Source organism: Alligator mississippiensis, chromosome 7 (genome assembly GCF_030867095.1).
Source record: "Alligator mississippiensis isolate rAllMis1 chromosome 7, rAllMis1, whole genome shotgun sequence".
Lineage (NCBI taxonomy): Eukaryota > Metazoa > Chordata > Crocodylia > Alligatoridae > Alligator > Alligator mississippiensis.
This window is the reverse complement of record NC_081830.1, coordinates 68,998,554-69,014,095: the sequence shown is the minus strand read 5'-3', so window position 1 is coordinate 69,014,095 and position 15,542 is coordinate 68,998,554. Positions and strand designations below refer to the sequence as shown.

Sequence of the window (15,542 nt, the reverse complement as noted above, 5' to 3'; positions counted from 1 at the left end):
CCACCCCTGCCTTAGTGAGCTCCCCTAGCCTCATCAAGGATCTATATGCAGCACCACAGTCCCTTCAGAAGCCCTGCTGCCAGGAGCGCTTCACCCTGTGGGTGTCAGGGAGAGACTAGCCTGCTATCTTTCCCTTAAAGGAGCAGAGAGACCCAGGCTCTCCATTACAGTCTCTAGGATCCCAGGACACAACAGTTTTCTCCCAGGACAAATGTGATGTCTTTTTACAGGACCCAAGAGCTGCAACACAAGTAGAGGCAGTCAGGAGTATCAACAGCATTAGACGAGGCATTCCTGAATGTCAGTCCTGTTATCCGGCAGCATAAATAAATAATTTTACACATATTTTGGAAAGTATATATGGTGCGTATTGTATTTCAAGGAATTTGTTTTATCATTTTTCTGTCTCGTCCCCTAAAAATCTTTGTATGGTATCTTGAATACACACAGAGCTATACAAAGGAGTATAACTTAACATCTTAAAGTGATATCATTAGTATGTTTAGTTTGTTAAACTAAAACAGCACCCCTAATTTAGTTCATATAGATACCACATACACAGGATTTAATTATCACTTATAGCAAAGAGACCCTCCTTCCTTTAAAAAAAAATAGGAAAGAATTGTGCAGATTGTTTTCTGCACATTCTAAATACCAGGATGTTTCAGAAACTAATGGCAATATGGGTGCCTAGGGGTGTGCAAAACAGGCCATATTCGATTTGGATTCAGATTCATCCCTAACTGGGGACAGTGATTCAATTCATAGATTTCATAGACATTAGGGCTGGAAGGGACCTCGGAAGATCATCGAGTCCAGCCCCTGCCCAAGGGGCAGGAAGTCAGCTGGGGTCATAGGATCCCAGCAAGATAAGCATCCAGTTTACTCTTGAAGGCGTTCAATTTAAGCGCTTGAACCACCTCCGGTGGCAGGCTGTTCCGGACCTTGAGGGCTCGGATAGTAAAGAAATTCTTCCTTATGTCCAGCCTGAAACGGTCTTGTAGTAGTTTATGATCATTCGACCTAGTCGTCATCCCTAGGGGCGCTCTGGTGAACAAATGCTTCCCCAGATACTGGTGGTCACCCCTGATAAACTTATAGGTGGCCATCAGATCACCCCTGAGCCTGCGCTTTTCCAGGCTAAAGAGCCCCAGGGCCCTCAGCCTGTCATCGTAGGGTCTGCTTCCCTGACCTCTGATCATGCGCGTGGCTCTTCTCTGGACTCTCTCAAGCTTCTCCACATCCTTTTTGAATTATGGAGCCCAAAACTGGACGCAGTACTCCAGCTGCAGCCTCACCAAGGCCGAGTACAAGGGGAGAATGACATCCCGGGATTTGCTTGAGAAGCATCTATGGATGCAAGCCAGCGTTCTGGTTGCTTTACTAGCTGCAGCGTCGCACTGCAGGCTCATGTTCATCTTGTGGTCAATGATGACCCCCAAGTCTCTTTCTTCCATAGTGCTAGCCAACATAGCACTGCCGAGCCTATAAGGATGCTGCGGGTTTTTCTTCCCAAGGTGGAGAACCTTGCATTTATCGGCGTTGAACACCATCAGATTCTCGTCCGCCCACTTGCTAAGCCTGTCCAGGTCAGCTTGGATCACCCGCTTGTCCTCTAGTGTGGATGCTTTGCCCCAAAGTTTGGTGTCATCGGCGAACTTGTCCAGTCCGCTTCTGACTCCAGTGTCCACATCATTAATGAAGATGTTGAACAGTATGGGTCCAAGGACAGAGCCTTGGGGGACCCCACTGGTCACAGGACACCATGATGAGTGACTTCCATCAATTACTACCCTCTGGGTCCGACCACGGAGCCAATTTTCCAGCAAGTGGATTGTGGTGGACCCAAGGCGACAATTGGCTAGTTTCTCCAAGAGGTGATCATGGGATACCAGATCAAAGGCTTTTTTTTAAATCATGATATATGACATCAACCTCTTCTCCCTTGTCCAGGTGATGGGTCACCTGGTCGTAGAAGGAAATGATATTGGTCAAGCAAGACCTACCCGCAACAAACCTGTGCTGGCTATCCCTTAAGATGTTGGCATTGGCCAGTCCATTAAGGATGGCCTCTTTAATAAACTTTTCTAAGATCTTCCCCTGGATAGAAGTCAGGCTAATGGGCCTATAGTTAGCCGGATCCACTTTCCTCCCTTTCTTGAAGATAGGCACCACATTGGCCTTCTTCCAGTCTTCGGGCACTACACCAGAGCACCAAGAGTTTTCAAAGATCCGTGCTAGAGGCTGGGCTGTGATGCTCGCCAGCTCCTTGAGTACCCTGGGGTGAAGATTGTCAGGGCCGGCTGACTGGAAAGTATCCAGCTTCTCAAGATGTTCCTTCACGAAGTCAGCATTAATGGAGGGCAGGGGATCACCCTCACCCGGACTTCCCTGTCCCATAGCGGGCATGGGCGTCCCATGGGACTGATGAAAGACCGACGCAAAGTACCTATTTAATAGGTTGGCTTTTTCCTGGGCGTCAGTTGTCAGTTGCCCCATCTGGTTCAGCAGGGGTCCAATGTTGCCCTTGCTTTTCCTCCAGCTCCCCACATATCTGAAAAAGGACTTTTTATTGTCCTTGATGCTCAAAGCTAGTTGGAGTTCAGTTGCAGCCTTGGCTTTCCTGGTATGCTCCCTACAGGACCGGACCAATGCAGAAAATCCTCCTTGGAGGTGACTCCCATCCTCCATCCTTTGTAGGCCTTTCTTTTTAGCCTCAGGAGGTCTGCTAGGTCCCTGGAGAGCCAGGGGGGCTGCTGTGCCCTCTTGCTGCCTTTCCTCCGAGATGGAATAGACTTAGTTTGTGTATTGAGGATCGCTCCCTTGAGAAGCAACCACTCTTCTTGAACTCCCCTCTCCCCGTGGTCATGGTCCCTTAGGGCCTCACTGACAAGCCTCCTGAGCTTGTCAAAGTCGGCTTTCCTGAAGTCAAGGACTTCCGTGTTGCTGACTGACTTGCCAGCTTTTCAGCAGTTGGTGAAGGTGATCAGCTCGTGGTCGCTGTCACCCAGCTTCCCATCGATCACTAGGTCGCCGACTAGGTCCTCCCCAGTAGCCAGTACCAGGTCGAGCAGTGCTTTGCCTCTCATTGGCCCATAGACTTCTTGAGTCAGGTAGAGGTCATCCACGCATGAGAGGAAGCTTTGCGACGGCTCAGATTTTGCTGAGCGATCCTCCCACGAGATGTCCAGGTAATTGAAGTCACCCATGACAACCATGGTCCTGGAGCATGCTGCCTCAGCCAGCTCCCGGGCAAACTCCTGGTCAAGCTCAGGACTTCGGGTGGGAGGTCTGTAGTAGACTCCCACCACTGTGTCCCCTGTGCCGTGTTCCCCACAGATTTTAACCCAGAGGGTCTCCAGTCGTCCACCCTGGTCACCAATATCAACTTGCAGGGACACGTAGCTTTCCTTAACATAGAGAGCTACACCCCCGCCCCTTTTCTCTACACGATCCCTCCTGTACAGGGTATAGCCATCTATCCCCGTGGTCCAGTCATGGGTGGAGTCCCACCAGGCCTCCACTATCCTTATGACATCATAATTATTTGCATTGAGCAGGAGGATGAGCTCCTCCTGCTTGTTCCCCAAGCTCCTGGCATTTGTGTACAGGCAGGCAAGTGTCCCCTGGGGGGCTCCTTCCTTGCCCACAGATTTTACCAGGGCTGGGGCAGGGGTGGGCTCCCTTAAGTGCCTTGACCCACTGGCTTTGCAAGGATTGCTCAGCAGGCCAGCAGTGGCGGTAGTTCCCCCGGCCCCCAGCGGGCTTAGTTTAAAGCCCGGTGGAGCAGGTCAGCCAGTCTGGCTGAGAAGAGCCTCCTCCCTAGGGGAGAGAGGTGGAGGCCATCTCTTCCCAGCAGCACGCTGCCTCTCTCACCAAAAAGCAGGCTGTGATCATGAAAGCCAAAGCCTTCCCAATGACACCACGCACTGCAGTCTTTGGTTGACCACGTGGATCCTCCTCTCTCTCCTCAGCCCATAGCCTGAGACAGGGAGCATCGACAAGAACACCACCTGTGCCCCCAGACCCTTTAGCCCCGCTCCCAAATCCCTGTAGCGCCTCATGACCCGGCTGGGAGCGCTCCGAGCCATGTCATTGGTGCCCACGTGAATAAGGAGCATGGGATAGTGGTCTGTGGGTTTGAGGAGCTTTGGGATCCTCTCCTCAATGTCCCGGATGCAGGCCCCCGGGAAGCAGCAGTCTTCCCGGGCTAAGGGGTCGGGGTGGCAGATTGCCCCCTCAGTCCCCCTCAGGAGGGAGTCTCCCACAACAAACACCTTATGTTTTGTCTTGGGGAGAGCAGGGGCGATAGCTGCATTTGGGCCCATGTTGCCTGTGGGAGCTGGCAACTCATCAGGCTCTGCTGGAGCAGCAAGAGGTGCATACCTGTTGCTCAGCTCTGGCGGGGCAGGGACCTTGGTGCGGCGGGCCTTAGGACCCTTGACCACTTTGGTCCATGCCCCTGGCTGGACAGAGCGGGAGGTCCCGGAGTCCTCCTTTGGCCTGGAGGGAGACTGTGGTCTACCCTCTGCCTCCCAGGGGAGAAGGGCCTGGCATTAGAAGTCTATCTCCTGCTCGCAGTCCCTGATGGCACGCAGTCTCTGGACTGTGGCCTGGAGCTCTTCCAGCTGGCATGCCAGAGACCCCAAAAGGGAGCAGACCCCCCAAGGGGAGGTAACCATGCTCCCAGGCCCCAGAGACTGAAAAAGGGACAGGCAGCCCCCGCAGCTGAGAGCCAGGGGCTCCGTCTGCGTGGAGCCCGGAACCAGGGGCTCCGTCTGCGTGGCAGTCTCTGAGGTGCCGGGGGGGGGGGCCGTGGAGCCCGAGGGGACCCGAGGGGTGCGGCACGTGCCCATCCGTGTCATGCCTCTGGTAGGCTGGCTATGGCTGGGACTGTCTACCCTGGGGGGTGCGCAGGCAGGGTCTTGGGCCCTCCCGTGCACCCTCCCGTGCGAACTCCGCGCTAACTCACGCGCCGGCAGAGAAGCGTGCCTATTTGTGCAGCCTGTTCGCACCACTCCGGTCACGTGGCTCCCTGGGGGGGCTGGGCCAAGTCGGGGCCTGGGCGGGGCTTGACCCGGCCTGGCTCCACTCAGCCGCCTCCTCCCACTCACTAAGGGGTTAGCCCCATCTCTCCATGGGCCCCGCTTACCTCTGGCTGTGCTGGGGGTCGGCGGGGGGCTCCACAGCTGCTGGAGGGTTTCTGGGGGGCTTCGGGGGAGCGGGGGCACAGCAGGCTTTCACCCACGCGTCTCTCACCACTTCCGAGCCTTACTGCAATTCGTTGATTTGGATCACTGTTCCAATTCAATTTGGACAAATCTAAAGATTCAATGCTGATTTGAAGAATCAGCAATTCAGCCACAGACACAGCTTTATATGTTTTTTCTACATACCTTGAGGTACCAGGCATGGCTCATGAACGCTGCACTGGTGGAGCAGATAGAGCATCCCACAGGGGTGCGGGGAGGCCCCCCGCATTCTCGGTGGCAAACCCAGAAGTGGACTGGAACTACTTCCAGTCCATTTCCAGGTCTACCACTGAGTGTGCTCCCACATTTGTGCTGGGTATTTACAGATAATATAGAAAGGCAAAGTTCCTGCTTCAAGGCATTTCTTTGTTTTTCTTTAGTATTGTTCCAGTGGGGTGAAAACAATCAGGAAAAACTTAAGAAGTAAGGAAGGACCCCATACAAAAACAACTCAGGAAAAGGTAAAAAACAGTCCAAACCATAACAGAAAATGTTTTATAGAAGTGCTTTATCCAGCTGATGGCATACATTTTATCCAAATAAGTTAAACTAGTTCCTAAAATGAAAAATGAAACTATTCAAAATTAAAGTTTGAGTTTCAGGTTTTGCAACAAAAAATAAGTCCTCTGCATGATCCAGTATAGCTGTTCTAGGTGTCCTTTTAATAATTCTATGTCAAGTTCTGTGACTTCTGAAGGTTTTTCTATAGCTAGTACAAAACTACAAAGCTGTAACATGAAAACAGAATTGTAGCAATGTCAGTTCTTACTCTTTCCAGGGCCAGCAATAAAATGTTCCTGTGACCATAGGAAGCTCTGCAAGGACTGAAGCGCCATCTTTGCAGAGGTTACAAGCACAGCCAGGAACAAGGTAATGATAGTACCTGCTCCCAGTTGTAGCTTCTGTTGTTACAACTGAACTCTTTCACTCCTTAACTTCCTATCCATGCTACTACACCTCTGGCAGACTACAGGGGACTATGGATGACGCTAAGGTTTTCCAGAAAAAGTTTAGGAAGTTTCCAGACAACACAGGCATTCAGTAAGTTTAAGCAGGTTTCAATAATGCTTGACAAGTGCCTGAAAAGAAAAAAAGTTAACTCAAAAGCATGAGCTTGAAATCTATCATTACAAAATTACTACAAAATGTGGGCACACAGATTTAAGGCAGATGTGGTAACCTTAACTCCAATATTGCATCTTGCAAATCACTCCAAACTTGCACTCAGTTTTTACTAGGAAACTGACCTACTGCGGACAGTAGCTAAAAGCACATTGTAAGTCCACCTGCCCTGTAATACAGTGCTTCCCAAAGTTTTCCTCAGAATGATCCCATTTCCTCAGCATGGCCCCTCATTCCCCACTCGCAGCCCCCCACCTCCCCAGGTGCCCCTTACTCTCAACCCACAGTCCCCTGGTCCTGCCAGTGCCCCTCACTCCCAATCTGCAGCCCCCCACACTTCCCAGGTGACCCAGGGCCAGAAGGAGACCTGCAGCCCCCTGCCCTGCAATCCCAGCAGCACCTGAGCCCCAGCTGCCGCCCACAGGGAACAGCAGCTGCCGAGTTCAGAGCATAGAGCCTGGCTCCCCTGCTATCCCCTTCCCGGTGGGAGGCTGTAATATGTTCTGATGGGGAAAAAAACCCAACAAAAAAGACACTGAAGAATAAAGATGACATCTGGTGGGAAGAAAAAGTGATATGCATCATCTTGTCAGTTTAAAGTCTTCTGAAGAAAAAAAATTCACAAGTTTACAGCAAGAGCTTGCAGGATCCAAAAGCCATAATCAGGATGACCAGGTTATTTCATAATGTAAACATTGCTTTCAAGCTCGTTTCCAGGTAAGTATAAGAAGAACTTGAGAATCAGACAGATGCGGAGGGTGTAGATATAAGCAGTGTAAATCATCATAACAAGAACAGAAATGATAAAACTGTGGAGGATTATTCTTTCCCATGTGTCGAAAAGGTAGGCACAGGTGATTAATTGATATTGCCAGTACAGCCAGTAGAAATAGTCCCATACAGACTTCATTTTCATTTTCATCCTTGAGCAGCTTCAGCAAGTTCAACCTATTAAAATAAAAACTTTTTGTTAAGGAAAAAACAATGTAAGTGTGGAAAAAAACCAGTAGGATTCATTTACTCTAGTATTACAACTGAACAAGGACCACAGTGTTGTCACCTTTTGGACAATTCAGCCAAAATCCTAGGACTTCTTAATGTATCTTCATCAGATACTAATGCACTCACAATACCTCTGAAGTGCTTATGCTTTCTTCCAAACTACCCTGATGATTTTGCTGTAAAAGTAAGTAACTTCATCTACCATGCAATTAACACCCAGTATGGCAAAATAAATATGGATATGAGAACAATTAAATGAGAAACACTTAAATAGGCATTACTTTATATCAGACTCAGATATCCTGGGCTTTGGTTGGGTGTGTCTGATTTGCATATGCTACATACATTTTGTTACTCTGCTCACTTTACTAATATTTGATGTACAGCACATAAGGTGTGCACGCACCAGCAACCAAACACATACCCTAAACAAAGGACACCTGATATTCATGGAAGAGAAGGGTTCAGAGGAAAATACCAAAACTCCAAACCAGCCTTTTTTTCCCCCTCTTTGAACTTAAGGTTCTGAAAATAACTTAATAAACTCTTTTTTGTGACCAGGGGGGCAGGGAAGAAAGGACTCTTCATCCTATTTGCATTTCCTCTCAGATGCTTTGTCCTCAATGATTGCCAGCAATGCCAGAAGGACAATGCCACAGCACCCCTCTAGGGGCCCTTATCACCTGGGAAAGTGGGAGAGGATGCCTCCTCAGAGCAATATGAGGGTCAGTAGCTAGGAACATAAGACTCAGGGACTGGACCTTCTGGACTAGTCAGATTCCCATCTCCTTCTTCACAAGAAACATTGTCTCCATCATGCACTACTCAAGACCCATCTTGACATGAAGTGGAGTTTTTGCCACTACTCCTCTTATTGGAAGGCTGTTACAGAATCTGTCTGATCCAAGGACTGGATTCAGTGACTTACTCCTTCCAGCCCTGTGGACCTCAGGCACAGTGGCACATACAAGCTTCCTGCTACTTCCATATTAACAAGTGCCTTCAGGCTCTCAGCCTTGCACACGGTAGCTGCAACAAGTGTCAGGACTGGAAACAATGGAGAATGCATTATAGTCAGATGCTGACTACAGTAGACCTCTAGAACTCCCACAGAGTTTGTCCATGAGGCATACTGCCATGCCAGGGTGAAATGTCTGCGCTAGATGCACTGTTGGAAGCAATGTAGTCTCCCTGGGACAGTTAGAACTTCCACTTTGTACTATTAAATTTAATCCATTTCTGATATTCCACTTCTCCGCTAGAAATCCAGTTCTTACAATTGGAAATTCTGATCCTCCTCTGTATCAACAATGCACCTCAACAGTGTGCTATCAACAAACTTCATTAGCATGCTCCAGCTTTTTTACCATGCGCATTAGTGAATATATTAAATAATACACTCCTACATTGTATGTAATGAGGACATCAGCATCAATTACCTGCCTCTAGTGTTCCCTCTAAGCTGCGCAGCGTGCGTGGCCACAAGACATGTCTGGCAGCGCAGCATAAGTACGCCTGCGCAGCCGTGTACACCACACAGCTTAGAGGGAATGCTGCTTGCTTCACAGGTACAGTAAAAGAGTTTGTGCTGGTATAATACCAGGCTCCTATACAAAGCAATATAACTACTATTATTGCTCTTTCCAGTAACTTCCATTAATACATGTACCTCACTATGATGCATCCAGTTTATACTAAAAAGAATCTCATGTATAGTGAAGTATCATATCAAAATGACTCTATACACCCCATATAAAAAAAAAACAAACCCCAAGAAAACTCACCCTACTTCTTCAAAGTGTGTTGCATTATATCTGGACCTCTTGAAACTTCTGAGTATGTTCAGCACTCTCTTACTGAATTTTGAAGCAACAAGGCCAGATGGGAATGGGGGACAGTGATATAGTTGCTTCCCTCTTCACTGCAGATTCACCACCAAAACCTCTGGCCTCAGCTGCCAGATGCACAAACAGTCAATACCTCCCTACTGCCACACACCCCTTTTTCTGTTTTTGTACCAATTGTTTCCCATGCCCCACCCTTCCTCACTGTTGCTAAAACTTACATAAAGCCAAGATTCCAACCGCTGGATTTGAATCTAATCTAAATAACATCACAGGGCACATACTTTATGAAAATTGTTCTGCATTGAATTCTATGTCAAATTTTAGTTTGATAAACAACACAGATCCAACCTAGGGTACCACAGGAACAGGAAATGCTGCTTTAGAAGCAGAAGAGTCTTATCTTGATCATCATCATAAACCCAGATCACCTTCCAAGACCCAGCCTGACTCCATCAGTTGATCAGGACAATCAATTTCCTGAGGCTTCAGGGAACAGACCCCACCTTCTCCAACTTTTAAAAGCAAGGCCAAGGTACTAATACCCTGTTTTGGCAAGGACTTTAGTTCTTGCTCCTGACTGTTCTGTTCTGCCTTGGTTTCCTTACCAGCCATCTGATTACAGCTCTGACTCTTCAGTTCCTGTGAACCTGGTCCCTGACTTTGTCCAAATATCAGCTGATCTTCCCTGACTACTAACAAGCATCAGCAACTCAGAATTGCCAGGTGCAGAACACTGTCTGCCTGGTGAGTTACTGTTTTCTTTTGTAATAGATTTATGAGCCACCCTTCACAAACAGGTTCATTGCAGCTCACAGTAAAACACCACAAACCATATAAAAAAAGAATAATACTTTAAGGAAGTGTAATAAAACACACCCCCATCCCAAATTCAAAAACAATCTACCTCATCTCACCCCTCTCCTGCCTCTGCCTTCGAGGAAAACTTCCCTCTTACCTGTACCAATCTTCCTTCCCAACCTATATTCACTTACTCTATTAAAAAACAGGAATTCCCCCTCCCTACATATGACCTGCAGTACTTAAAGCGTGATTTAAGAGCACCAGAAATCATGTCCTATTCCTGTGCAGCTGCAAAGCTCCAGGTGGAACCCACAGCCAGCTTCCTTGTGCTCCTTGGGAAACCTGGTTCAAACCTCTTTCATGCCTGTTTGCTCTTCCGCCTCTTACAAACATGCTGAGGCCCAGCTCTCAAGGCAGGGCAAGACAGCACAAGAGAAATGAACTGGAATATGACAATAAAATAGTTTTCTAAGCACAAACCAAACAAACTTAGGTTTCCCTGAGTTCTGATCAATCCTACAGCTTAGTTATTTAGAATTCTAGATGATTCCAATTGATAATAAAGGGTTTTGCCTAAAGCCCAACTGTTTCCAAAAACTAAGACTCCATCTTCAGCTGATATGCCCCAAGCAGGGCCTCAGACATAATGCCAGTTCTTCTCCCTATCCTTTCCTCACCCCACGCAGGTTGACACCCTGCATTAAAAGCTTGTCAAAACGCTTCTTTCAAGTGCATTTCTGTGGAAAACTGGATTCTCCATCACACTTTTTTTTTCTTTCTGAGAATTGATCACTTCAACGGGAAATTCTGATTTGTCAAAGCTAAATGCATGAATGTTGCATGCTAACAGCTTGGGCCTAAAACCACAGAAAACAAGAAATGCCATTTTGATATCTCTGCTCTGTGTAGTCTTAACTGTTTGGAGAGAGATGTGAGGATTATAGCCAGGCAGCTGCTTTTAGTCAGTGGTCCTGCTCTAGGAACCAGGCTGCTCTACATAGAATCATAGAAAGTTAGGGTTGGAAGAGACCTGCATCCAAGTCTGGGCTCCACAATTCAAGAAGGATGTCAAGAAGCTTGAGAGAGTCCAGAGGAGAAATGGAATGGAGGAGGAATCCAGACTCAGAAATGTTCTTCACTATTTGTAAATGTGTTATATATTGAGTCATGCAAAGACATGTTGCTTTAACATGCTTTAGCTTGTATGTTTAAAATATATTTCCTCCCCCCTGCACCCTGCCCCAAACAAGGAGACTGCAGCTTTGCAAAGTCAACTGAGTTCACTAAAGGATGATAATGAATATCTAAGCACAGGTTGGGGATGCTACAAGGAGTAACATCTTATATGAATGATGTACTTTTGCTGTGGCAGAGTTGTTGTAGGAAGTATGGTTTTTGCCCCGTATCTGGAGTTAGTTGTGCTTCTTCCACATAATCCCATGTCTGGAGTCAGAACCGATCTCTGCTCAAAGGGATAACGAGTGTCATTTCATCAGAGTGCTCCTGTGCTGACTTGCTTAAGCAAGGGCAGGCAATTATTTTTGCCCACTAGCCAGGTAGGCAGTTCTGGGAAGCTGCCACAAGCCAGTCAGCACTCCTTCCCTTCCCCCCACAACAGCCTGGAGCCCATGTGCTGCCACCAACAGCCTCCAGCCCACCCCACCTTTCTAAGTAGCCCAAGCAGTGTCTCCTTCTGGCTGCCACCGCTGCTGGCCCCAGCCCTGCGGTACTGGCAGGAACCTGCGCACACAGCCCCACTCCAGCCTGCCCCGCGCCTGCTCCAGACTCAGCAGAACAAACCAGCTCCAGACCAGCCATAACCAGCACACTACCCTGATCCACCCTGCATCTGCTCCAGACCACCTGCCCACTCTGAGCAGTAACAGCAGCAGTGACCAGGCAGAAGCTGCTGGTCAGCATGGGGGAAAAATGGCCCCTCCCCCTGACTGCTGTTGGGCCCTTCTTGCTGCAGTCCCCCGGGCTGCCCTCCTCTCCACCACTGTTCCTGCCACCTCTGGGCTGCCCCGCAGGACAGTGATGATATCACATAGGAGTGGAAGGGCAGCCTGGACACAGGCTCCAGGTGTCTGCAACAAGAAGGGCCCAGCAGGAGTGATGGGGAGCAGCTGCTTTTCCCCCACACTGAGCAGTCACTTCTGCCCGGTGACCACTGCTGTTGCCACTGCTCAATGTGGGCTGGCGGTCTAGAGCAGGCACAGGGCAGGTCGGGGTTGTCTATGTGGATTCTAGCTACTCTGGAGCTGTTCCACTCTGCAGGCTTGAATCTGGAGTGAGTGTAGGGCAGACCAGAGTTGGGGCTGTGCATGCAGGTTCCTTCCAGTGCCACAGGGCTGGGGCCAGCAGCAGCAGCAGCCAGAAGGAGCCACTGCTGCCTGGGCTGCCTAGAAAGGCAATCCAGTTGCAGAGCCACCCCAGCCCCACTGTGTGCCCTGGGACCAGCAGGACACATCACAGGTAGGACAGTGCCTGGGCCACGTGGGACCAAGGGACCCACCATGGGCTGGACAAAGTCCCTCCATGGGCCAGATCTGGCCTATGGGCTGTATTTTGCCCACCCTGTGCTTACGCCTAGCCCAGGAGGGAGCAGACAGTATTTGGTGTGTTGCATGAAACTATAGCCATTGAAACTATAGTCAAGTTGTACGTGTGCAGGCCGGGAACGGTCCAAGGCCCTTTTTTTTCGCGGCGGGCTGTGGCCAGCAGCCCGGACACGCCGGGTCGGGGAAGGCAGGTGGCACGCTAGAATTAGGCACGGAAGCTTAGTGGTTGATTTAAGATTGTTTACTTACACCGTAGATGGTCGCAGTGCAGGCTGGAAAAACTTCCAGGAAAACTTCGCTTAAGTCCCAGTTTAAGGACTCGGACAGAGCTCCAGATTCACTCACACAAAGTTTGCTAGGCTTCGTGGAACTTGCACGCAGGGAAGGGTACGTCGAGGGATTAGGCGGCGACGGGGAGAGGCAAGAGGCTGATCAGACCCCTGTAGCCTTCTTGATATACACGCTGGGTCCAATAGGCTCTGCAGCGCTTAGAGATCTTCACAAGACATGAAGTTCTCTTCCTCCTGATAGTCATGGAGTCCTCCAACTTGGGCGGAAACCGCTCAAGCCTCTTATACGGCTAGCAAGCCAATCGCTAGCCGCCACGTGGGAATAATTTAGAAACAGCCAATAGTGGGGCACAAATTTGAATACAAATGGCGGGAACTCCTTGCAGCATGCATCTCCTCTCTGCAGCTCAGAAATGCACCCTGCAAAGAAAGCTACGAGTGGCGGGAAATAATTTAGCAGTGCCGAAGCGCGCACAAACAAAAATCACACCCTTGGGTTGTGACAGTATGCAGATATTAAGCCTTAGAGAGTGTCTCTCTCTAAATCTGACTGCTTAAAAAACAACAAACACATAGCACCCCTGCCCCCATCAACGCTTACTGTATTGTTTAATTACGTTATGACAAAACTTGCAAGACATTTGATGTGCGTGCAAGCTGGAGTGGCACTGAGGGAGTAGGATTGTGAAACTAAGGTAAAGGTAGCTACCAGCCTACCTGCTTCCAGTCTCCATGCACATGCATGTAATTGTACAACTCAGGGTATGGGTGGGGTAGCTGTCTACTGTGAAAGCCTTTTAAAGAGTGTTAGAACAGCTACTGAGCCTGGACAATGACTGTAACATTCTGTTTCTTGACTTCTTTATCAGAGTTGTTCAGTTCTCATGTAGTTCACTTCTTCACCCACTAACCTCCCTTTCAATCAAACCAAAGGATGACACCTATGCCCACACTCCCCAACCCTACTCCTCCCAGCACTTAAAGCCATCCATGGCTTTACAGTCTCACCATACTCCTATCCCCAACCAGAGCTCATGACAGAGAGGATAGTGGAGAATTACATCTGAAACTTAATGTTACAGAGGACATACAAACACTAGTGGCACATGTTATAATGAAGCCACTCATTCCATGCCTCAGAGTCTTCACACTCTTTTAGAGGTAAGAAAACAACTATCCTGATTATTCTCAATTGGATCATTAGTGTGGGGGGTAAAGGTGACAGCCAAATATAGTCATTGAAACAATTCTGCAAAGGGTGAGGAAAAAAATGTTTAGTACATTCCTCTAGTTCAGCACTGCCTTTCTTTTCAAACAACAAGGCACTCAGCTCAATCAATTATGTGGAGAAAAACCAAATAATCCCTTCACACAAAGCAAGGAAATAAGCCAAACCAAACTAAAGGCCACACATCTCTTTAATGGGAGGATGTCATCAATCTCCCAAAATGAAAGTGTTTAGAAAGTACATAGATGCATCTAGGTACACTGTTTTACCATGACATTTGTGCATCTTAAGAAGGCTTTTTGTAATTTGTACTCAAATTTCAATAACTTTTGAAATAGTGTTAGAAAACTGGTTGAATACAAGTGCAATGTATTAAATGTATTCCATTTACCAGTCTTCATTATAACTACAGTGCTTTGCTTGTACAAGTGTCTCTCACTTTGCTTAGAGAAGCCCCTTTTTACATTTTCTTCCTTCAAGATCACAAGCTGGGCACCTACTCATTTAGGTTCTTCTAAAGCAGTATGGTAATACTAAAAGGCATCTGTGTAGGTGTTAAGGCAGTCAGGTGTTTTTTTCACCCCAACTAGTTGTTTCAGGTTGAATTAATCCTTGCAACACTGGAAGAATCATTGAATCACCCCAATTCACAGGGCAGACTAGATGTGACAGCCAAGGACTGGTCATGCATGGCAGGTCTGCCATAGGGCTAGTGGCAGTTGCATGGCCAACCACTATTGGTGGCAGCAGTTTTTGCATCGATGCCACACACAGTCATGTTACTGTCTACCAAAGACATTATGATTATGAGGAAATAATTAGTGGAGAAAAACAAATGAGGTTGAGACACTACACCAAGCCAAAAACACCTCCTCAGCTGATGTGACCTGACTCCCATCCTTCCTTCTGAGACCTTTAGTCTCATGCCAGGTAACAGCAAAAGGCACACTGCTGAAATCTGTAACAGGAGCCAGGGTTGGGACAAATGGGGCAGGGCTTGCCCAGGGGAGAATACTATGTAAGATTGACCAGGTACAAAACTGCAATGAACAACAGAGGCAATCAGTGATGTTCACAAGTAAAGAAATGTTTTGGACAAAGACAAGGGAACTGCCAAAGCTCTGAGCTTTGACTGTCAGGGCTCTGAGTGGCTAAGGCAAAGGGCAATAGAAAGGAAGGTCTGACTACAGGTAAAACCTTTCCTCAACGTCCCTTCTGGCCTGGATGACCACTGTCAACATGCCCACAAGGTACAGGCCTATATCAAGGGCTCTTATGGCAGCCACTCTCATTCCCATATGGCCAGGAGGTCCAAGAAAGGCACAGCGGCACAGAGAGAACAGCACTACTTGTCCCACCTTGGGTAGCCTAGATTTGCACCCTGGCTGCCTGTCTCATCTGGCTGGGCAGTGTGTCAGCAATCCAGCTCAACAGCCATT

The 15,542-nt window shown here is 48.3% G+C and overlaps 1 long non-coding RNA gene across 2 annotated transcripts; it reads right to left on the bottom strand.

Annotated features, from left to right (window-relative positions):
* Positions 1-6,946: 6,946 nt before the first annotated feature.
* LOC102569205 (uncharacterized) lies at positions 6,947-10,438 on the bottom strand. Of its 2 annotated transcripts, XR_002091536.2 has the most exons (3): positions 9,442-10,342; positions 9,161-9,330; positions 6,947-7,322 (listed from the first exon to the last, which is right to left on the bottom strand). It is a non-coding gene; the product is annotated as an uncharacterized LOC102569205 (long non-coding RNA). The 2 variants fall into 2 exon arrangements; XR_009463498.1 differs by having other exon boundaries at positions 9,161-10,438.
* Positions 10,439-15,542: the final 5,104 nt, after the last annotated feature.